We start from the raw sequence: 23,714 nt of genomic DNA on the forward strand, positions 1-23,714 counted from the left end.
GCATTCCCAGAATCATAGAATAAGGAACATATTCTTTAATGTATAAATTTCTAAATCACATAGTTAATTCTACTTTCTAATATGAAATGGTTTGGTCAACTTCTTTCATTTTGATTTAAATACATTTTCCTACTAAATTGTTTTTTATTAATTGTATTATAACACCTGCCTTCTAATTTAAGAATCTTAAATCCCAAAGAGAATATTTTTATTTCTCCAAGAACAGTCACATTAATTCAAGTACCAGTGACTTAAATATCTTGCCACCAAGAGATTTGATTATTCATGCCAATATTTCTCTGAATTTATTACCACATTTACAAAGGAACTAAAATGAACTGTCTTCCATTGCTTTTTCTTTGTGAAATTAAATTATATTTGTTTCATAAAGTATCAATTTTACAACCTAGAGTTTTATATGTTCCTAAATATTTATGGAAATAAAAAGCTCCCCTTACCTAAAAAAACTAATATAATTTGTGTAACATTTCTGGGTTGGTCATAAAATTTAACACTGTTTTCAATGTAAGTAAATAATTCCCATATTGCCTAAGATTTCAACCCACATGTATTTCAGTGTTTTGTATGCATATAAAGTTGCTGGTTGCTGTGTCACCATGACTAAAAACCAATATAAATATAGCTTTCAGTGAAAGGTGTATACAGAACAGTTTTTCTGTTTTGTAATTAAAATTTTATTTTTCAATTACAATTTACATTCAATATTTTGTACTAGTTTCCGGTGTATAGCATATACTTTACAAAATGTTCCCCTGGTATTTTCAGTACACACCTGGTACCATACATAGTTATTAAGATATTATTGACTATATTCCCTATGTTGTACTTTACATTCTTGTGAATATTTTGTAACTACCAATTTGTACTCCTTAATCCCTTCACCTTTTTCACCCAGCAACCCAAAACCCCTCCCCAATGGCAACCATCAGTCTGTTTTTTGGATCTATACTTTGTCTGTTTATTTCTTTTCAGAAGAACATCTCTTTACACATTGTCAAATTTTTGCAAATGGAATTTGAGAGGTGATCTAACAAGGAGCAGTACCAGTAGACTTTGGAAGCAATGGCTGGGGTATTTGATGGTAAGTCTGTAGCCTCTCTATGCTGCTTCTAAAGCAAGTGTGAGCATAGTGCAGTAGATGAGTACATGGTCTATGGATTCATAAAGTTATTCTTTCATTCATTCATCTCTCACTTGGGAGGGGTAGCATAGACTAGTGGTGTGATGCCAGGTGGCTGATTAAAACTCAGCTTACTCTTCTATAAGAATATTCTTAATAGATAGCACATAAAAGCATTGTGAATATTAAACTAATATATGTAAAGCATGTGAAAGAGTATCAGACATTTTTGTCTGTATAAGTGTATTAATTCTTGCTGTTATATACTTTTCATCAAAGGAATATTGTTTATAAAGTGATAGTAAAACAAAATCATATTATCAATGATGTGTATATGTGTATACATATATACTCTGCTATGAGTTTATATACATGTATCATGTATTTTTTTAATATATTTTTATTTATTGAGTTCAGAGAGGAAGGGAGATAGAGATAGAAGCAATGATGAGAGAGAATCATTGATCATCTTCCTCCTGCATGCCCCCTACTGGGGATTGAGCCTGCAACCCGAGCTGATGCCCTAGACTGGAATCGAACCTGGGACTCTGTAGTCCACAGGTTGACGCTCTATCCACTGAGCCAAACCAGCAAGGGCTGTATCATGTATTTTTACCTTTGCCTAACATTCATTTACAAACACATTTCTGCTCTACCTTTTGACTGATGCCCATTCTGTCTGACATCAAAAGGTCATTCTATGGCTTTTTTAAATACACCTTCTTCCAAGTAACCTCCAAATAATGGTAAATTATTAAAACTGCCCTGTTGAGGTGACATGTAAATAATATAATATAAAATAATTTCTCATCCTACTCCCCACCCCAGGATAGAGTCCCAGAAATGAAATAAGTTAGGTTTTACAGGGTTCTTTTTTTATATGATCATGGATTTTTAAAAATAGCCGAAACCGGTTTGGCTCAGTGGATAGAGCATCGGCCTGCGGACTGAAAGGTCCCAGGTTCGATTCCAGTCAAGGGCATGTACCTGGGTTGCGGGCACATCCCCAGTGGGAGATGTGCAGGAGGCAGCTAATCGATGTTTCTCTCTCATCGATGTTTCTGACTCTCTATCTCTCTCCCTTCCTCTCTGTAAAAAATCAATAAAATATATTTAAAAAAAATAGATCCCATATAAAGGAGATAATACAGTATTTGTCTTTGTCTGTCTGCCAAATTTCATTTAACAGAATGCTTTCAAGGTCCATTTAAGTTGTCTCAAATGACAAGATTTCAGTCTTTTACACACACACACACACACACACACACACACACACACACGCACGCGCGCACGCACACACCACAGTTTATCAGTTCATTCATCGATGGATTCATCAATGGACTCTTAGGTTGTTTCCATGTCTTGGCTATTGTATATAGTGGTGCAAGGAACATGGTGATGCATGTATCTTTTTTAGTTACTGTTTTCATTTTCTTTGGATGGCAAGAAGTAGAATAACTGGCTCCTATGGTAATTATATCTTCAATTTTTTGAAGAACATCCATACTGTTTTCCATAGTTGCAGTACCAATTTATATTCCCACTAGCATTGTATGAGGGGTCCCTTTTCTCCACATTCTCTGCAATAATTGTTATTTCTTGTCATAGTCATTCTAACAGTTGTGAGGTGGTATCTCATTATGGTTTTGATTTGCATTTCCCTTAGAGCTAGTGTAGTTGAGCATCTCCTCATGTATCTGTTGGTCATTTGCATGTCTTCTTGGGAAAAGTATTCAGGTCCTCTGCCCATTTTTAATTGGCTTATTTTTTTCTTGTTGAGTCATATGAGTTCTTTATAGATTTTTGGATATTAGCTCCTCATTGGGAGTATCATTTGCAAATATCTTTTCCCATTTGATTGGTTGCCATTTTGTTTTCTTGATGGTTTCTTTTGCTGTATAGAAGCTTCTTAGTTGATGTAGTCCCATTCATTTATTTTTGTTGTTACTTCCCTTGGTTTTTTGGTGAAATTCAGAAAATCCTCCCTGAGACCAACATCCATAAGATTAGTACCTATGTTTTCTTCTATGTATTTTATGATTTCAGGTATTATATTTAGGTCTTTGATCCATTTTGTGTGTGCAGTAAAAAAGAAGTCTAGTTTCATTCTTTTGCATATGGCTTTCCAATTTTTCCAACACCATTTATTGAAGAGGCTTTCTTTCCTCCATTGTATGTTTTTGGCTCTTTTGAAGAAAATTATTGCCCATATACATGTGGATTTATTTCTGGGCTCTCAATTCTGTTCCATTGGTCGGCTCATGTTTTTCTGCCAATACCATATTGTTTTGATTACAGTAGCTTTGTAGTATTATTTGAAGTCAGGGAGTGTGATACCTCCAGCCTACTTCTTTTTTCTCAGGATTGCTTTGGCTATTTGGAGCCTCTTGTGGTTTCATATAAATTTGCTGATTTTTTTTCTTTATATTTTTGAAAAATACCATTGGGACATTGTGGGGATTGCATTAAATATGTATATTACTTTAGGGAATACGGCCATTTTAACTATTTTGATTCTTCCAATCCATGAATAGTGAACATCTATTTTTTGTGTCTTCTTCAATTTCTTTGAGCAATGTTGTGTAGTTTTCAGTGTATAGGTTCTTTACATCCTTTGTGAAGTTTATTCCTAAGTTTTTTGTTTTTTTGTTGAGATTGCAAATGGCATTGTTTATTTTTTCCATTTATTTTTCGAAATTTATTGTTAGTGTATGGGAACACTATATATAGTATATACTATATGAATTTTAATACATTGAAATTTTCATCCTGAAACTTTACTGTATTGTTTTATTATTTCTAATAGGTTTTTGGTGTATTCTTTAAGGTTTTCTGTATAAAGAATGTCATCTGCCAAAAGTGATAATTTTACTTCTTCATTCCCAATTTGGAAGTCTTTTATTTTTTTCTCTTTACTGATAGCTCAGGCTAGGACTTACATTACTGTGTTGAATAACATTGGTGAAAGTGGGCGTTCTTGTATTATTCTTGATCTTAGAGAAAAAGCTTTGAGTTTTCGCCATTGAGTATGATATTAGCTGAGGGTTTGTTATAAATGCCTTATTATGTTGAGGTTTTACCATTTTATACCCATTTTATTCAGGGTTTTAATCATAAATGAATGTTGTATCTTGTCAAATGCTTTTTCTTCATCTATTGATATGATCACATGATTTCTATCCTTTATTTTGTTAATGTGGCATATCACATTGATCAATTTGCATCATATGTTGAACCATCCTTGCACAGCTGGAATGAACCCCACTTCAATGTGATGTATTATCTTTTTAATGTCTTGTTGTATTCGATTTGCTAGTACAGGCAGTCCTCAGGTTACGTCAGACTCAACTAACGTCGTTTTGTGGTTACATCACCATCTCCCATTTATTTAAAAAAATGTTCTGTCATTTCGACATATGTACATATGTGCTTTATGTTTTTTATTATTTACTTACCACAAGGTCAGGAATTGTTATCTTTCTTTTAAATTTTTTTTCCTGTTTCACTTCATTACTGCTATTTATGTACTCCACGTGAGTGACGTAGGTGCTTACGTAGGCGGGTTCCAAGTTATGGTGAAAATTGCGTTATGTCGCACGGTAGGAACAGATCTCCAACGTAACTCAAGGACTGCCTGTATTTTGTTTAGGATTTTTGCATCTGTAATAATCAGAGTTAATTGGTATGTACTTTTCTTTTATGTGTTGTCATTGTCAGCTTTTTTGTATCAGGGTAACTCATAAAATAAGTTAGGAATGATTTGCTCTTCTTCAAGTTTTTGGAAGAGTTTGAAAAGCATATGTATTAAATCTTCTTTGAGTGTTTGATAGAATTCACTGGTGAAGCCATATGGTCCTGGACTTTTACTTTTGGGAGGTTTTTGATGGCTATTTCAATTTCCTTACTGTTTATCGGTCTATTTAGATTTTCCAGTTCCTCATGAATCAGTCTAGAATGGTTATATATTTCTAAGAACTTGGCCATTTCTTCTAGATTATCAAATTTGGTAGTATATACCCTTTCGTAGTATTCTTACATATTTCTTTGTATTTCTGTGTTGTCCATTATAACTTCTCCTTAATTTATGATTTTGTTTGAGTCTTTTCTATTCTTTCCTTATTGAACCTAGCCACAGAATTGTCAATTTTATTAATCTTTTTAAAGAACCGCTTTTTGTTGTATTAATTTTTTCCTGTTGTCTTTCCATTCTCTATTTCATTTAATTCTGCTTTAATTTTTTATTATTTCCTCCATTCTACTGAATTTGGGCTTCATTTGTCCTTTTTCTAGTTTTTTAAGGTGAAATGTTAGGTTGTTTATTTGATCTCTTTCTTGTTTCTTGAAGTAGGCCTTCTAATGCTATAAACTTGATTCTTTTTAACCACTTTACTTTATATCCCAAATTTTTGATATGTCATATTGTCATTCTTATTTGTCACTCTATCTTTTGATCTCTTCTTTTACTTTTTTATCCACTCAGTCATTCTTTAGTAGCATGTTGTTAAATCTTCACATATTTGTAATTTTTTCTGATTTCTTTATTGCAGTTGATTTCCAGTTTCAAATCATTGTAGTTGGAGAATATGCTTGCTATGATTTCAGTCTTCTTAAATTTCTTGAGGCTAGTTTACTGTCCCAACATATGGGCTATCCTTGAGATTGTCTATGCGCACTAGAGAAGAATGTATATTCTGATGTTCTGGGATGAAAATCTCTGTAAATATTGGTTATGTACATTTGGTCTAATGTGTCATTTAAGGCCTTTATTTCCATATTTATTTTCTATTTTTAGATGACCTATCCATTGCTATCAATGGGATATTTAAGTCCCCTGCTATAATTCTGTTTTTGTTGGTTTTTCCCTTTAGTTCTGTTAGTATTTTCTTTATATATTTTGGTGCTCCCAGGTTGGGTGCATAAATATTAATAAATATGTCTTTTGGATGTATTGTCCCCTTTATCATAAAATATCCATCTTTGTCTCTTGTTATGATTTTTATCTTGAAATCTATTTTGCCTGATATAATTACAGCTACAGCTGCTTCTCTCTGGATTCCATTTACTTGGAGTATCATTTTCTCTTCATTTTGAGTCTGTGTTTGTCCTGGAGGCAGCATATACTTGGGTTTTGTTTTTTGATCCATTCTGCTACTCTGTGCCTTTTAATTGGTGAAATCAGTTTATTTACACTTAGGGTAATTATTAATATACTAGAGGCCCAGTGCATGAAATTTGTACATGGAGGGGGGTTCCCTCAGCCCAGCCTGCACCCACTCTAACTGGGGACCTCTTGGGGGATATCCAACCACCGGTTTATCACCCCTCTCATAATCTGGGACCACTGGCTCCTAACCACTCACCTTCCTGCCTGTCTGATTGCCCCTAACCCCTCTGCCTGCCTGCCTGATTGCCCCTAACATCTCTGCCTGCCTGCCTGATCACCCCTAACTGTCTTCCCCTGCTGGTCTGATCGCCTGTAAGTGCCCTCCCCTGACAGCCTGACCTCACCCCCAACTGCCCTCCTCTGCCAGCCAATTTGGTTCTGATTGGTCAGTTTCTATGCCAGTCAGCATCAAAAGCTCCATCTCCTAGGCAGCCATTGGCTCCTTACATTCACCCAGATTTGGTTCTGATTGGTTAGTTTCAATGCCAGTAAGCATCTCTGGGCCTATCAACGGGGCCCGATCAGAAAGGCGGGCTGATCAGCAGCCCCAGAGGAGGCCTGGAGAGAAATGGAGGCTCAGCTGTTGGCCAGGCTGGGAGAGAAAGAGAGGCATGTTCTGATCAACGGCTGCCACAGAGGCTATGGATCAGATCCTGCCTCTCTCTGCAGGCCTCTATCCGGGCCTGATCCATAGCCCCCTAGGCAGTCAGTGCTGGGTCAGAGCACCCTCAGCGCCCCAGTCAGTGCTGAGTCACCATAGCAACCCAGCACTGACTTCCATTCTTGTCCAGTGGTTATGACCCTGGCTCTTTATTATATAGATGAGGATTTCCTATAGCTATTTTATCTTCTGATTTCTGGTAGCTCTGTGCCATCATTGTTTCTTTTCCCTTGTGTTCATATCTGTCATTTTAGTTTGGTGGTATTTTAAGATTGTTTCTTCTCCTTCCTCTTTTCTTATGTAATATGTCTCAGTTCTAGATTGGATTTTTGTTGTTACTAGTAGGTGTCTACAAAAGAAAGATTATATATACAGTATTCCTTTTTCTCCTGATTGCATCTTGTTTCCATTCACCTGTGCAAATTCAGTCCTTTTCCCTCTCCCTTTCTATGTTTTTGTTGTCACAAACTATCCCTTTTTATGTTGTACATTCATTGTCTTCTTATTTAATGTTTTATCTCCTTTAACCATTATGCTAAATATATTTAAGCGTTTAATACCCTAATTTAAAAACAGGTTTCAATTTCCTGCTTCTGTCTATTAGTCATCTTATTCATAGTTTTTTACCCTTTTGTCTTCTTGTTTTTTGGTAGAAGAGTACCTTTTAGCATTTCTTGTAATGCAGGTCTTGTGATGGTATATTCCTTTAGCTTCTATATGTCTTAAAAAGCCTTCATTTCTCCTTAATATCTAAAGGATAACTTTTCTGGGTACATTATTCTTGGGAAATTATTTCTCTCTTTTAATAATTTGAATATTTGATTATATTCTCTCCTAGCTTATAGGATTTCTGCTGCAAAATCTGATAATAATTTAATGGAGTTTCCTGTATAGGTTACTATCTCTTTTCCATGGTTGACTTGAGAATTCTTTGTCATTACTTTTTGACAGTTTTAATATATAATGTGCCTTGGAGAAAGGCTTTTTGGGTTGAGATAATTAGGTGTTCTGTTAGCTTCTTGGATATTAGGATCCAGTTCTTTCCATAAGTTTAGGAAGTTCTTATTATTTGTTTGAATAAAGTCTTTGTTCTCTTCTTTTACTCTTCTCCTTCTGATATGCTCATTATTCTTATATTGTTCTTTGTAATGGAGTCAGATAGTTCTCCTGGAGTTTTTTTTTCTTTCAATTCTCTCTCTTCTTCCACCTGAGTCATTTCTATATTTCTATCTTCTATGTAACTAATTCTTTTCTCCACCTGGAGTGCTCTATTGCCTAAGCTTAGTAGTTCATTCATGATCTCATTTATTGAGTTCTTCAGCACCAGAATTTCTGTTTGGTTCTGTTTTAAAGTTTCAATCTCTTTGGTAAAGTACTCATTTTGTTCATTGATTTTGTTTCAGAGTCCATTAAACTGCTTATCTGTGTTTTCCTGCATCTTGTTGAGTTTTTTTCCAAACTGCAATCTTGAATTCTCTGTCATTTTAATCAGTCTTCCACATCTTTAAGTTTACTTCCTGGATATTTTTTTTTCATTTTCTTTCTGAATTCCCTGGTTTCCTTGGTTATTGATTGTGCTTGATGGATTATTTCTCTGCCTGGGCATTTGTGGGAATGAAAGTATTTGACATGTCAATGTGCAGTAGGTTGATTTGTAAAGGTCTTCCTTTTGTTTTCCAGTAGGTAGTGCTGAATTACAAATTTTTATTTTCTCTGACCTGCATTTCTAGAGCTACCAGGATATCTGTGGACTGGTGTTTCCTCAGTGGTAGAAAATGCCTGGTATTCCTAAGGAGGTGGGCATCCTCTTTATGACCTGGTTGCCTTGGTCTCAGGATAGCACACTGTGGATTGGAAGTGCCCGGCTATGGATGTTCTGTGTGTTCCTGGTGTTGCCTTCCTATAGCCAGAAGCCGCTGTCTGAATTGACCAAGTTGCCTCTACTGGGCTGGGATGAGTGGGGAAGGGGTGAGCAGGCATAAGTGGGTTTGTGTATCCATAGCTCTGTTCTCTCTAGTGGGTTTAGCTGCTATGAGTACAGACCACTTAGGATGTAAAGTTTTTTTCAGCCCTTTCACCATCAGCTGAGGGATGATTTTACTGCCAGACAGGCCACAGGAGAATGGGGTGGGCACGGTCCTGCAGAATCCTTTGCCAATTTGCTGCTGGGTTGTAGAATGCTGTCACCCTTTACACTGCAGCTGTGCTCCTGAACCTGGGTCCAGCCTCAATGTATGCCAGATACCCAGGCCCAGTTGCTGTCCCTACTACTCTGATTTGCCCAATGGGTGTTACTGCCTGACCTTTCACTGCTATTGCATACATTGGGGCAACAAGATGTGTGTTGCTTCTGTCTTTGTCCCCCCCCCCCAATGCTTTATCATCTTCAATGTTCACTCATAGGCCCACCTTCAGATGTCTCAATGCATGGATCGCTAAGATGTGTTTGTGTGTTAAGCAGGGAATATTTTGTTGGATTATAGCTGTGAGACTTGTTATAACTTCAAAGGGAAAGACTTCAAGGTCCTCTCATGCTGCCATGCTGTTGATGCCACTGGAATTAGGATGCTTTTAACTGGATTATTTTTAGAAAGAAAGAAGGAAGGAAGGAAAGAAGAAAAGAAGGAAGATATAAAATAAGGAATGGAAGAACGAAAGAAAGGAAAAGGGAGTGGTAGGAAAAGAGAGGAAATTATTTATAGAATGAAATATTTGTATTATAATCTGTTCTTGCTTGACTCCAACAACTAGCATTGTAAAATACTAACTGCCATATTTGCCAAGTGACTTTGAAAACCTGGAATACAATCAGGGGTTAGTGATGTGGATGTCATACTCTTAAATTTCTGACCCTAATTGCCTTAGAACTATATATAATTTAAATCCAGCAACGTAGTTCAGTAGCCATGACCCTGTGGATGGGGAAACCTAAAAGAATAAAATAATCTCCACACCTGAAAATTGTTGGTAAACTTCAAGGGAGGATAAAATCATCTAGTTTTACTCGTAGTATGGCTTTATATTTCATTTACTTGATCAGTCTTTCTGTAATTAATTACATTAAACAGTACCAGTTCAGTATTCCCCAAGACATAAATATGCATCATATAACAAAAAGTGCTCTGACTATAGGAATATTTTGAAACTTTTGACTAAGCAAGCTCAAACCTTATTTACTGCATTATTTATAAGGTCATTTACTCTAATAATCTGTACAGTGACACTCTAAGAAAGGGATGCGGTTTGCAGCATTTTCTACACATATGACCATGGAACACTTATTCTCTGGGCAGTTTCTTAAGTCTGGATTGGAGAACCACTTCTCTAGTCCAGTCTTAACAGGATTTCTAGTTTGTTTACACTTTGTAATTAATTACTCAGTAGCCCTTGATTATTTAATTGACACATTTTCTTCATACTTGGTTGGTATTTATCATTTCAATCTTATATCTTCTTATCATGAGTTCTTTTAAATTCCTTGAAATTAGAACTGCCAAATACAATTGAGTTTTATTAGAATCCAAAATCTAATTTTACCTTGACTTTATTGTATAGCCTTGTTTTTTCTACCACAGTCACTCTCCTCTGGGTAAGAGGTAGAAAGTGGCCAGGTTTGGCCAGGGATGGTGGCAAGGGAATTTCAATCAAGGGCAGCAGTTTGATGGTGCAGCAAGCGCAATCCCAAGTGGCCACAAGGTTTTGATCTGTGGCCCAAGCTCTTTATAAATGTTGTCAGCAATCATCCCTGTGGTACTATATTCTAGTGCTAATAAGAATGCTTCTTAGAGTCGAGTTAATGTAGATGAGGATACCCTTATCATGAACCGGGTTATTAACTGGAAAGGAGCAAAGGAAAGGCCAATTTTTATAGGCATGCCATTTGTGCAGCTTTGCCAGAAAGCTGCAATTTAGATGCATGCCCAATGCATTCTGGGTGAAATAGGGAAGGCACTTTCCTGTCAGTCACACCTGGGAACAGGTCATTGGCCAGAGTAGGTGTGGCCACTGCAAGTGTGGGAAGATTTGAAATACTTAAACTCCTAAACAAAGAAGTTCTGTCTCTCTAGCCTCTTGGGACTCTTGGGACTCTTGTTGCAGGGGGCGTGCTCTCTTGGCTCCCTTGGCTCCCTTGCATTCACCCACATGGCTCACAGCCACGTGGACTAATGAACTGCAACTAGCCTAGTACTAAACCAGATCCAGCTCCACCATGGAATGGAAACTGGCTCTGCTTCCAGCTCGACTGAATCCTCAGCTGCACCTCTTCGAGGATTGGACTAAGGAAAAATGGGACTTTGCCAACCAAGGGGTGTAACTCCACGCAAATAAAAATCACTCATCCTCCTGTGTGAGTCTCAGAAAATTCCTTCTCTCCAGATATTGTAAGGACCTGACCCCTAGCACCCAGTGGGGAAGGGGATCCTCCACTTTCACTGGTGGATACTCCACTTTCACCAATAATAATACCTCTCCAACTTCACTCCCAAATGAGCAGAGACAATATTTAAAGGAATATCGCATACAGAGCCTGGACTAACCTTGATTGCACCTAAGATGGAAAAGAGGGCCCTGAGCCAGGGAGTTCTCTTCTACAGTGAAGGGATCTCAGCGGGTAGCTGATCAACTCACATACCTGAAAGCCTTTATCATCTCATTAGTTTCCAATTGTCTGTTCCTCGGTGCTCTCACACATCATTTAGCTAAAGCCTCAGCTGGTCTTTGTCAGCTCTCATCAGGAGATCTGCATCCTAGGGATATCAAATCGATTTTATATCACAATATAAGTCAAATTGCTAGTTTGCTTGGCCAGCATCTATGCAGTACTTTATAATAACTGAAATTCAGCATTTCCAAAACCTGTGTTTTGAAAATGCTGCCAGGTGAAGGCCCATAATGGACTAGGAAGACCAATTAATTAGGATACTGTTTCATCTGTCAGGACTGTTTAGCAATATCCAAGTTAGCAGCCGTGTGTTGCTTCCAGGTGTATTGCTCAATTTCCAAACTTTCTTGTTGGTATTTTTAGAAGAGTTTAAAGCATCTGTCCTCAACCTTGGCTTCACATTAGAATCATCTAGGGAGCTTTTAAATATACTGATGCCTACCTAGGCTCAACCTCCAAACATACTGATTTAATTGATCTGGGGTGAACCCTGTCCATTGGCATTGTTGAAAAAGCTCCCCAGGTGATTCTGGTTTGAAAAAAAGGTAGGAAACCAATGGTTTACAATAGCAGCAGTTGCTTGAATATTTCTATTCTTCATAATGAGCTTCTGCTAGGTCAATTAAAAAAGTGTTCCATAAAAAATACATTAATATTTAATTGAGTGCTTTAATCTCTTTCCAATGAATACATTTCTATACTATCTCTAGAAAATACATATTTGAATACTCTCTCTTCAGCCTGATCTACGTTTTTCCCTTGATATAACAAATTCTTTGTTAGCCTCAGAAGTGACATATAAACAGCTGCTGATTATTTATTGAGTGCCTACTATGAATTAGAGTATATGAGAAAAATTAAGATATTTAAAGCATGCTATTAACCCCAAGGAATTTTATTTGCGAAGAAGATATATTTATCTGAAATGATATCCCATAGTAAGAGTTGTGTGATGCTTGTCAATTAGAAACAGAGACCAGTATTTACCAACATAGCTAGCCAACAAACTGTTGAAATTGTTGCCTTGAGGGTGAGACAGCCCTCAAAGGGAGGAGGTGAGAGAAACCCCAATCTAAAATACTATAGATGAAGTGAGAAGGGATGTGAGGTGACAAAAAAATTGGCTTTGTATCCAAAGACCAGTAATTAGAGAACAGTTATAGACATCAGTGCCATTGGTAGATTGCAAAACTAGCCCAAATGAACTCCTCTTCTTGTAAGAGGAATTACAATCCATATATTGTAATGCCATTCTCCTTTAATGACGCCTTTGGCCTTGTCACTTGCCAGCTATCATGTGCCAGTTCTTAGTCTTACATATTTCTGCTTATCTCTTGGACCTCTGTTATCACCATGGGAATTTGCTGTGGCTAGCCTGATGAACAATGAGACTTATGGATAAAAGCAGTTGCCCCAGACATGTGAGCAAACACAGCCAAGTTCAACAGAGCCATCTAGTCAGCCCTGCACATACAAAAAATAATCCAGTAAGCAGACTGGAGAATTGGTATGAATAAAAGCATATGTCTATTATTTTATTCACCTCTGCAATTTAAAATGTGGAAATTCTCCAGAATAAAATCACTTTTCTAATTTCTACCTACACTGATACTTATTCCACTAGTAGTTTTAGGAGTGTTGCTGAATATTCTGTAGAATTACATTTACCTTTGTATATTATCTGCCAGAGAACTGCATAAATCTTTTAAAAGACAAAGTATAATTTTGAGATATATATTTTATTTATGTATTTTTTGAGATACACACTTTAAATTCACTTTATCATCCAGGAAAACGAGAGGGAAGATGAAGTATCTGATTCCTTCTTAGTCTAGGAATTGTACTTGAAGAAAAAAGGTAACAATACCTTCTAAATGTAATTTGATCTTTCCACCTCCAGGTTTTCAAATCATGCCCAATTGCTCTTACAAACAGCTCAAAACATCCAAGTTTATTAGATTGTTGATCCTCTCATGACTAGATCCACCCACACAGTTAGTAGGTTTTTGCAGAAATTTGAAGCAAAATGATACTCACTGAATCTTATGGAATTAATGAGAAAAATATCAATAAAGAATTTAAGGAGGTAGACAGTAAAGACACAGACATACTTAATTCCCTCCCAGTGTTCTTTAAAGTTTGCCACTGGACTTTCTCTGTAGTCCTGTTGCCTACTGCCAATAGCAATTCATGTGGGCTTCACACAGTAAACGTTTATACTACCTGCTTACAGGAGAATAGGACTGAGGATTAATCTCCATCCTTGTTTCATAACATACATTCATTATTGATCTAGGTATGACAGTCTTTTATTAGTCAGCTAGATATGTATAGGGTTATATTTGTATGTTTATCTATGTTAATAATATAAGAACCTGAGATATCACCTCTCAACATAAAAAACACATTCTTGATAATAACGTAAATTAACATATGTGATCATATACAAACCATTCACCTAATGGAATTGCCATGTGAATTCTGTGTTCATCATTTCCTTAAATTAAAAGCATACAAATTTAAATTATCTACATGTACTCCTAAACAGTATATACAAAGAAATATAGACATAATTACATATATATATATGCTCAAGCGACCAGCCGACCGGCCAACTGGCCGACTGGCCAGTATCTATGATGCGCACTGACCACCCGGAGGCAGACGCTCAACCACAGGCATGGAAACATGGAACAGTCTGATGAATCTCAGAGGGAAGTGGGGAGGGGGGCGGGTGGGAAGAGAATAACCAAAGATCTTATATGCATACTAAAGGTTCAGTGCACAGATTCATGCACTGGTAGGGTCCCTTGGCCTGGCCTGCAGGGATCAGGTAGAAACCAGCTCTCCAACATCTGTCAAGAAGTCTCGGATCACAAGAGGGTGCAGGCCAGGCTAAGGGACCCCACCGGTGCACGAATCTGTGCACCGGGCTTCTAGTAGATATATAAATATACATATAAAAGCCCTATGTTATATTTTGGGTTTTTAAATTAAATTTTTTAACAAAAAGATATCCTCATACCTTGCTGTAATTTACTCATTTTAATTGCTCTACAATATTATTTTGTATGCACAATTCATTCATCCATTCTCCTCACAATGGATACTGGGGTTTTTCTGGTATGTGCTCTTAAGAAATGGTGCTGCTATGAACATTCTTACATACTGGAATGTATCAGGATATATATATATATAATCAGCTTCACCTGGGAGTGGAATTGTTGAGTCACAGGGAATGTATATGTACAATTTTATGATATCATGCCAAATGTATTTCAAAGTACTTGTACCAGTTTAGACTCTGACCTCCAATCTATTTGTAATGTTGTGGATCTATATTCTCTCTAACATATGGTCTTTTAAAATTAAATTTATTGGGGTGACATTGGTTAATAGGATCATATAGGCTTCAGGTATGTTTTTCTGTTACAAAATCTGTATTGCACTTTGTGCTCATCATCAAAAGTCAAATCATCTTTTGTCACCATATATTAGGTCCCTCTCACCACCACCCCCACCTCACCCTCTTCCCTCTGGCAACTACCACACTGCTGTTTGTATCCACTAGGTTTCAGTTTTTAAAAATATACATTTTTATTGATTTCAGAGAGGGAGGGAGAGAGAGAGAGAAAAACATCAATGATGAGAGAGAATCATTGATTAGCCGCCTCCTGTATGCCCCCCACTGGGGATTGAGCTGCAACCTGGGCATGTTCCCTAAACCCAGAATCAAACTGCCACTTCCTGGTTCATAGGTTGATGCTCAACCACTGAGCCACACCCAGCTGGGCCCAGGAGATTTCAGTTTTATATCAACATATGAGTGAAATTGTATGGTTCTTAACTTATTCTGCCAGACTTATTTCACTTAGCATAATATTCTCAAGGTCCATCAGTGTTGCTGCAAATGGTAGTATTTTGTCTTTTCTTATGACTAAGTAGTATTCCTTTGTGTACTATATAACCTTTCTAGACTAAATCATGAAGAATTGGAAAATCTAAATAGACCAATCAGCAGTGATTGGTCTAATTTTTTTTTGCATGTACATGTCCAATTTTCCCAACACCATTTACTGAAGAGACTGTCTTTACTCCATTGTATTCTCTTGCCTCCTTTGTCAAATATTAAATGAGCAAAATGGTTTGGGTTCTCTGTGCTGTTTCATTGATCTATTCTGGGCCTTTTGTGGATCCATATAAATTTTTGAAGTGTTTTTGCCAGATCTGTAAAATATGCCATTGGTATTTTAATAGGGATTGCATTCAATTAATAGATTGATTTGGGTAGTATGGACCTTTTAATAATGATTCTACCAATCAATGAACACGATATATTCTCCCACTTGTTTTCAGAGTACAGGTCTTTTACCTCCTTGGTTAAGTTTATTCCTAAATATCTTAATTTTTTGTTGCAATGGTAAATGGGATTTTTTTTTCCAGTATGGAGTTTCCCATTTGACCCAGTGATCTCACTTCTAGGAATATATCCTAAGAAAACCAAAACACTAATCAGAAAGGATATATGCACCCCTATGTACATAGCAGTGCAATTTACAATAGCTAAGATTTGGAAACAGCCCAAGTGCCCATCAGCAGATGAGTGGATTAAGTAGCTGTGGCACATTTAATGGAATACTATGTGGCAGTAAAAAGAAGGAACTCTTACCATTTGCAACAGCATGGATGGACCTGGAGAGTATTATGCTAAGCAAAATAAGCCAGTCAGAGAAAGATAAGTATCACATGATCTTACTCATATGTGGAATCTAATGAACAACATAAACTGATTATCAAAAATAGATCCAGAGACATAGAAACATGGGACATACTGACAAATTTCAGAGGATGGGTGGGGAGAGATTAACCGGGAACTTATCTGCATATATGCATAGCCTATGGACACAGAAAATGGTGTGGTAAAGGCCTGGGAGGGGCAGATGCGGGGTGGGGGTCAATGGGAAAGAAACAAAACAAATGGGACATCTGTAATACTTTCAACAATAAAAATAAGTTTAAAAAAACAGAATTACTATACAATCCAGCAAGTCTACCTCTGGGTATTTATCCTCAAAAACCAAAATCACTAACCTGAAGGGATATATGTACCCCCATGTTCATTACAACATTATTTACAATACCCAAGATATGGAAACAATTCATATGTCCATTGACAGATGAACAGATAAAGATGTTGATATATATATATATATATCTAGAATATTATATTAGATATATATATAATTTATATATATATAATTATATATATATTTTAGATATATATATATAATTTTTAGAATATTAAAAAGAATGAAATTGTGCCGTTTTTGACAACATGGATTTATCTTGAGAGCATTATGATAAGTTAAAATATCAAGTAGAGAAATTCAAATAATGTATAATCTCACTTAATATGGAGTCTAAAATAAACAAGCTTATGGATACAGAAAACAGATTGGTGGTTGTCATATGCAGGGGGTGAGGGATGGACAAAATGAGTGAAGGGATTTAAAAGGTGCAAACTTCCATTTATAAAATAAATGTCATGGGGATGTCATGTACAGCATGGTGACTATTGTTAATATGATGTATTGCATATATATGAAAGTTGTTACAAAGTAAGTCCTAAAATTTCTCATCAGAATAAAAAACTTTTGTAATTCTGCATTGTGACAGATGTTAACTAGACTTATTGTGATCATTTCGCATTATATATAAATATCAAATCATTATGTTGTATGCCTATAGTTAATATATGTTCATATACCTGAAATAAATTGATGTCTAAGGTAATTTCTTAGAATTAATCTCTGTCTTAATATGTGAATGTATGTGATAATGATTCTACAAACTTATCTACCATCTGCCTCCATTTATTGCTCCTCCATTGCTGTCCACAAGAAATGAAAGCAGATAGAAACTGATGGCAGAATATGAGCTGAAAATTTCAGAAGGAAAGAAGCCCAATGAAGAGAAACACTCATGAAAACTAATTTTATTAGTCAACTATAAACTGAAAGTTTCTATCCTTTAATTTCTAACCGAAGAGCATACAAATATTTACTTAACATTTATTGAAGTACTAATTAATCAGTGTAAGTACATAGAGGATTCTAGTTTTCAACAGCTGTGAGTTTTAAGATAGTTCAGTTTATTATCTGTATTAAATTTCTAGAATACAATGTAAAGTTAGTGGTCAGAGTAACACCAAGACATCAAAAAGGGAATAATGAAATTGAACAAAGTTTCTAAAAAGTCCTTTGTTTTTATCAAGATAAATATGATGAAGCAATGAATGCCTGTCATTTCTACAGACTTTATTAAATACTCACATAATTAATTGCCAGGTCATAAATTGTGATATTTGCTATCATTCTAATTTTCTGTATAAAGGACAATACAGTGCATGGAAATGGAATATAAGATATGGACAAACCGAGATCATTCATTTCACACAGTAATTATCCCTAAAGCAAGATCTCCACTATGGCATCCCCTTTGCAACAGAAGGGTCATTTTATCTTAAGATTATGCCTACCAAATTGTCCCCCTTCCCTGATGTTAACATCAATAACTCATGCTGGGATTAACACAGCATACCGTCCTAAAATAACCTTCCATTACAAGGTTGGATAGTTCTCAAAACCGCCTTCAATATCAATCTTAGGTAATGATGAAAACACAAGGTTAGAAAGTATAGCTTTCATATGAATCTCTAAGATTCTTCTTCATAATAACATGGGATGATAATGACTCCAGGTAATGGGAGAATCTATAGCTTGCTATTGATTTCTTTAAACTACAGATAGAATATAAAACACACAAATTAGGCAAACTCTTCATGGACAAATGGCATAGAACTCAGCTTAATTACTGTGCTGGGCATATAAGTAAGCCTGCCTCAGGTAATGTATTGCTTTAAAATTTTATTTGACAGTGTTGTAGAAATGGTTTTCTTTATCTAATCTGGATAATTATTTACTTTATGCCTATTTTGGGAAAGATATACTACCAATTATTCCTCATATATAAAAGTGTTTCATAAGCCATGCTACAATAGCAATATAGTACAGTGCAAATGAATCACATTTGAGGTAAACACATTTGGGCTCAAATCCTGGCAAACTTTAGAAAATGTAATTGTCTAAGTAATTAGAACCCATTTGTAAAGGGTTATAATGATATGTCTCTCACAGGATTAATGTGAGGATTCATTCAGTGAGATTACCTACATGAATCACCAAGCAGGTAATTGGTGCTCAAATATCTTGTTCTTTTTCAATCTCATTAGTAATACTCTGTGAATTGTTTGAAGAGGTAAATGTGTGTATGACTATTTTAAAAGCCATAATGATTTATAATTTAAGACTATTTTTTTGAAATGCAGAAGGAGTCTAAAAACTTTGAAGTGAAATATGAATAGGATTCTTTCATATAATGTCAGTTAAAGTGAGAGAGCATCATATTCAAATGATGTTTACATAGCAAAATATATGCTTTATCTGCTCTTTGAAAAAATGAATACAAAAGTAGAAATACATTATATAAATATTGTATTTTCTATATCACATTCCATATATCATATATGCATAATATAAAAATTCCATATAATATATTACATGCTATGTTATAATTTTATATTATATACCAAATATACATTATATTTTTTATAATCATGAATATAAAATACTAAATATTATTATCCACTGTATGGCACATACTTGTATTACTGTATATTATATGTAATAATTTATATTATTTTTATTATGGATTATAAGTTAATATATTGTCATATATTGTACATATTTATAATATATATTATATATTGCATGTTATACATACTACATATGTTTGTTTGATTTTATATAGATTTATATGTGTATGTAATCACTTATTACAGCTATTGCTCTTATTTTCCCTAATTAAAGAGGGATCCTTTATTGAATGAGAAAGTACATTAATAGATTTTCAAAGATTTTTGTTATATAGTACTGTTATGTGTTTGGAAAAATAGGTTGAATGCTTTTTAGAATTTAAAATAATTATTTATATATATAAAAGCCTAATACGCAAATTGTCCCCTCGGGAGTTCGACCGGGAGACTGGGAGTTCGATCACTCACTATGACGTGTGCTGACCACCAGGGGGCAGTATAGAATGAAGGAAGGCCCTGGCCAGCAGTTGGAAGGTCCCAATCAGCCCTGATTGCCGGCCAGGCCTAGGGACCCTACCCATGCATGAATTTTGTGCACCAGTCCTCTAGTCAGAATTTAAAAAATTAGCCCTGACCCGTTTGGCTCAGTGGATAGAGCATCGGCCTGTGGACTCAAGGGTCCCAGGTTCGATTCCAGTCAAGGGCATGTACCTTGGTTGCAGGCACATCCCCAGTGGGGAGTGTGCAGGAGGCAGCTGATTGATGTTTCTCTCTCATTGATGTTTCTAACTCTCTATCCCTCTCCCTTCCTCTCTGTAAAAAATCAATAAAATATATATTTTAAAAAAATTAAAATATATTCTTGTGATATATATTAAAAGAAAAGTATTTTTATTATTTGAAAACAATATGGTTCTACTTTATATATATCATTTATTTAATTTTTGGCTCCAATTCCAAAATTTATACTTGGCTTTAAGCAGAAGTGATGAAATAAAATAGAGTCTGTCTATTGATCACAAAAATTTACCCTAGTTAATTGGAAGATTTCTCATATTTGTATATCAGAAGTGATAACTCTGCTAGCATCCTGTCTATTTGAATCATTTTAATATTACCAAGTACTCTCTGTGATTACAGAACATCTAGATAAATTTAGTATTGTGAACACAAACTTCATGTTCCTAAAGCAGTGTGTAGTGATAAATTGCCCACATTTCTGCCTTATTCTTAATTTTTTGAGCCATTAAAACCATACTTTTTGGTATTATAACACACAAACTTCATTTATATAACTCTCAAATTCAATTAAAAAAACTTTCTCTTATGGCTTAAGCATTGTACTTGCAGGCTTTCAGAATGGGTCTGACTCTAGAAAGGGTCAAATGCCAGCTCTCTATACAAAAAGAAGACATTAATATGCATCTACAATAATAAATATAATCAAGCAAAATAAAGTTCCAAACAGTCCTTCTAAACTACTGTAATTATCAGCTCACAAAGTTTCTCCCCTGCATCTCTGCAAACTCACAGTACATAGGAGGGAGCAGAGTGAGCTGGGAGAAGCGCAGGCTGAGGAATCAGATGACCAAGTTTTAAAATCTCATTGTGGCCCTTATGAATTGTGTGACCTTGAACAAGTTATATCATCTCCCTAAGCCTCGGGGTGTATTTGTTTCTTTGTTCATTTTTTTTCTGCTAAATTGAGATAATAATGACTACCTATAACATTTTATAGATGTAAAATATGTGTAAAATATATAGCACAGAGCCAGGCCTTTAATCTGCAATGCATTCATTACTGTTAAACCCATGCTATTTTGCAATAGCCTTCTGACTGGTCTCTTTGCTCCTACTGCTCCTCAATAATCCATCCTTTGCTGACACTCCTTACTCTATAGTGTATTCTTAATAAACTTTTACCAACCAGCCACGATCTTTTTAATATTCTTACCCCCACAATACACTTGATGTTAAAGTACATGGGCCTGCTCATTTTTCTTTAATTCATAGGCAGCCATGGCCCATGCAATTCAGTTATAAATATTTAGAAATTGCCCAAAGGGAATTTATGAAAATGAACTCTATATATTAGCACTATGCTAGACACTGAGAAATGATAAAGATACATTAGCAACAAATCCTACTTCAGGAACAGGGAGTATTCTGTCTATGGAGGATAGTTTTTTTGTTTGTTTTGTTTTTTACTTAATTTTGTTTTTAACTTGGATTGTTTAGGACCAAAACCCAAGTATAGTTGAATAGTTTCAAAATATTGGTAATAATATAATTGTCCAGGTATCCAGTTTTATTCATCTTAACAATATTAAAACCAAACTGTATGGAGGGTTGAACTTGATTTTCCCTTTAGTCTCTAAGCCAAAAAGCAAATGGAGTCTAACGTTTATTTCACAGTGACCAGCCTTGTACAGCAGTAGCAATGATGAGCTTTTAGTACATAGTAATGTAAACAATATATGTATGAAGCTATATGGGTCATAATGACACTGTAAAATGAGATTAAGCTCTTAATTAAGCCATTTGCTCCATGTTGTCCCACAAACAAAAGAAATAAAAACAGAAAAATTAAAATTCACAGAGTTAATATCAACCATAAGATACACATACAATTTGGAACACTACAAAGGGAGAGTTATCTTATTTGTAAGCATACACTCATTTTAAATGTGTTTCCAAAAAATTTCCATGTGTGACAATTATTTGTGTGCCATCCATGGCAGAGAGAAAAAGTCTGAGCACAGTGAGGAGGAAGCTTATATGTATACTAGAGGCCCAGTGCACGAAATCCATGCACGGGTAGGGTCCCTAGCCACTGCCAGCTGCCAGCTGCCGGCGGAGCCTCCCTTCGTTCCGTGCTGCCTCCTGATGGTCAGCGTATGTCATAGTGAGCAATTGAATTCCTGGTCAGTCGAACTCCCAAGGGGACACTTTGCATATTAGGCTTCTATATATATATAGAATTATTTTGCATGTTGAGAATAAATAAATTGAAAGGCCGGATTGGATTGATTTCTCACTCTGCCAAAAAAAAATGTAAAATGTATCCAGATTGCTCCAAATTAACAAAAAGATTTGTTGGAGATACTATATTGCCTTTCCATATACTGAGGCTACCCTCTTAGCACCTCAATAGAAAAAGGAGGCGGCATAGAAATTGGGTTAACAGTAGATATTCAACTGGGTCCTGATTTCTGCCCATTTATTTGTCTTCCAGTGCTCTGAAATCAGTTGAATGATTGATATGCCTTCTCTGCTAATGGAATTCTTTCCTAATTCTTTATTCTCCCCTGAACCATATAAAATCATTTTATAGTACCTTGGACATTGCCAAGTGCAGCTTTCGCTTTTACCACCTGTGGTCTCCAAACTCCATTAACTTAGGAAGCCTAAAGTGTAAAAGAGAATCAGACCTCTATCCCAACGAATTTAGCAATCTATAACAATCACTAAGGCAAACCTTTTAGACAAAGGGATTAAAAGTTGGAAGGGTAGCCCAGCCAGCGTGGCTCAGTGGTTGAGCGTTGACCTATGAACCAGGAGGTCACGGTTCGATTTCTGGTCAGGGCATATGCCTGGGTTGCAGGCTCCATCCCCAGTGTGAGGTTAGCAGGAGGCAGCTGATCGAAGATTCTCTCTCATCATGTATGTTTCTATCTCTCTCTCTTCCTCTCTCTCTCCATCTGCCTTCCTCTCTGAAATCAATAAAAATATATTTTTTAAAAAAAACATGATAAAAGTCTGAAGCGTCATAACAGCCCATCTAGTCTAACCACCCAACAAAACTAGCATCTCTATTTATAGATCCCAGGAAGATGACAAAGCCACCAGTTATTGTACCTTTCCAAAGAGGACAAGTTCAGTTCTTCATTTCATTGGTGCATATCTTCAGTTACTAGAAGATATTAGCTTATACTGAGCAGAAATTAGCCTTCCTATAACTTCTACCCTTTGGTATCCTCTTGTGCAGGGGTCCTCAAACTTTTTAAACAGGGGGCCAGTTCACTGTCCCTCAGACCGTTGGAGGACCAGACTATAGTTTAAAAAAAACTATGAACAAATTCCTATGCACACTACACATATCTTATTTTGAAGTAAAAAAAAACAAAACGGGAACAAATACAATATTTGTATTTGCATGTGGCCCGCGGGCCGTAGTTTGAGGACCCCTGCCTTGTGCATCAAAGGATCATTTCTTTACTCTATTTTATATCCTCGAGTGCATATATTTATTTAAATAAAGGGCATGTGCATCAATATCTCAAATGTTTAGTGTTGTGGAGTAATTTGGAGTCACATCTATTATATATATATTAATTTTAAGGAAATATTTTTATATAAAATAATAAAGGGTGTCCCAAAATTCACGCAAGAAGTAATTTTGATGTAAAACCACAGGTTTATAATGAAAAC

Source organism: Myotis lucifugus, unplaced genomic scaffold (genome assembly GCF_000147115.1).
Source record: "Myotis lucifugus unplaced genomic scaffold, Myoluc2.0 scaffold_20, whole genome shotgun sequence".
Classification (NCBI taxonomy): Eukaryota; Metazoa; Chordata; class Mammalia; order Chiroptera; family Vespertilionidae; genus Myotis; species Myotis lucifugus.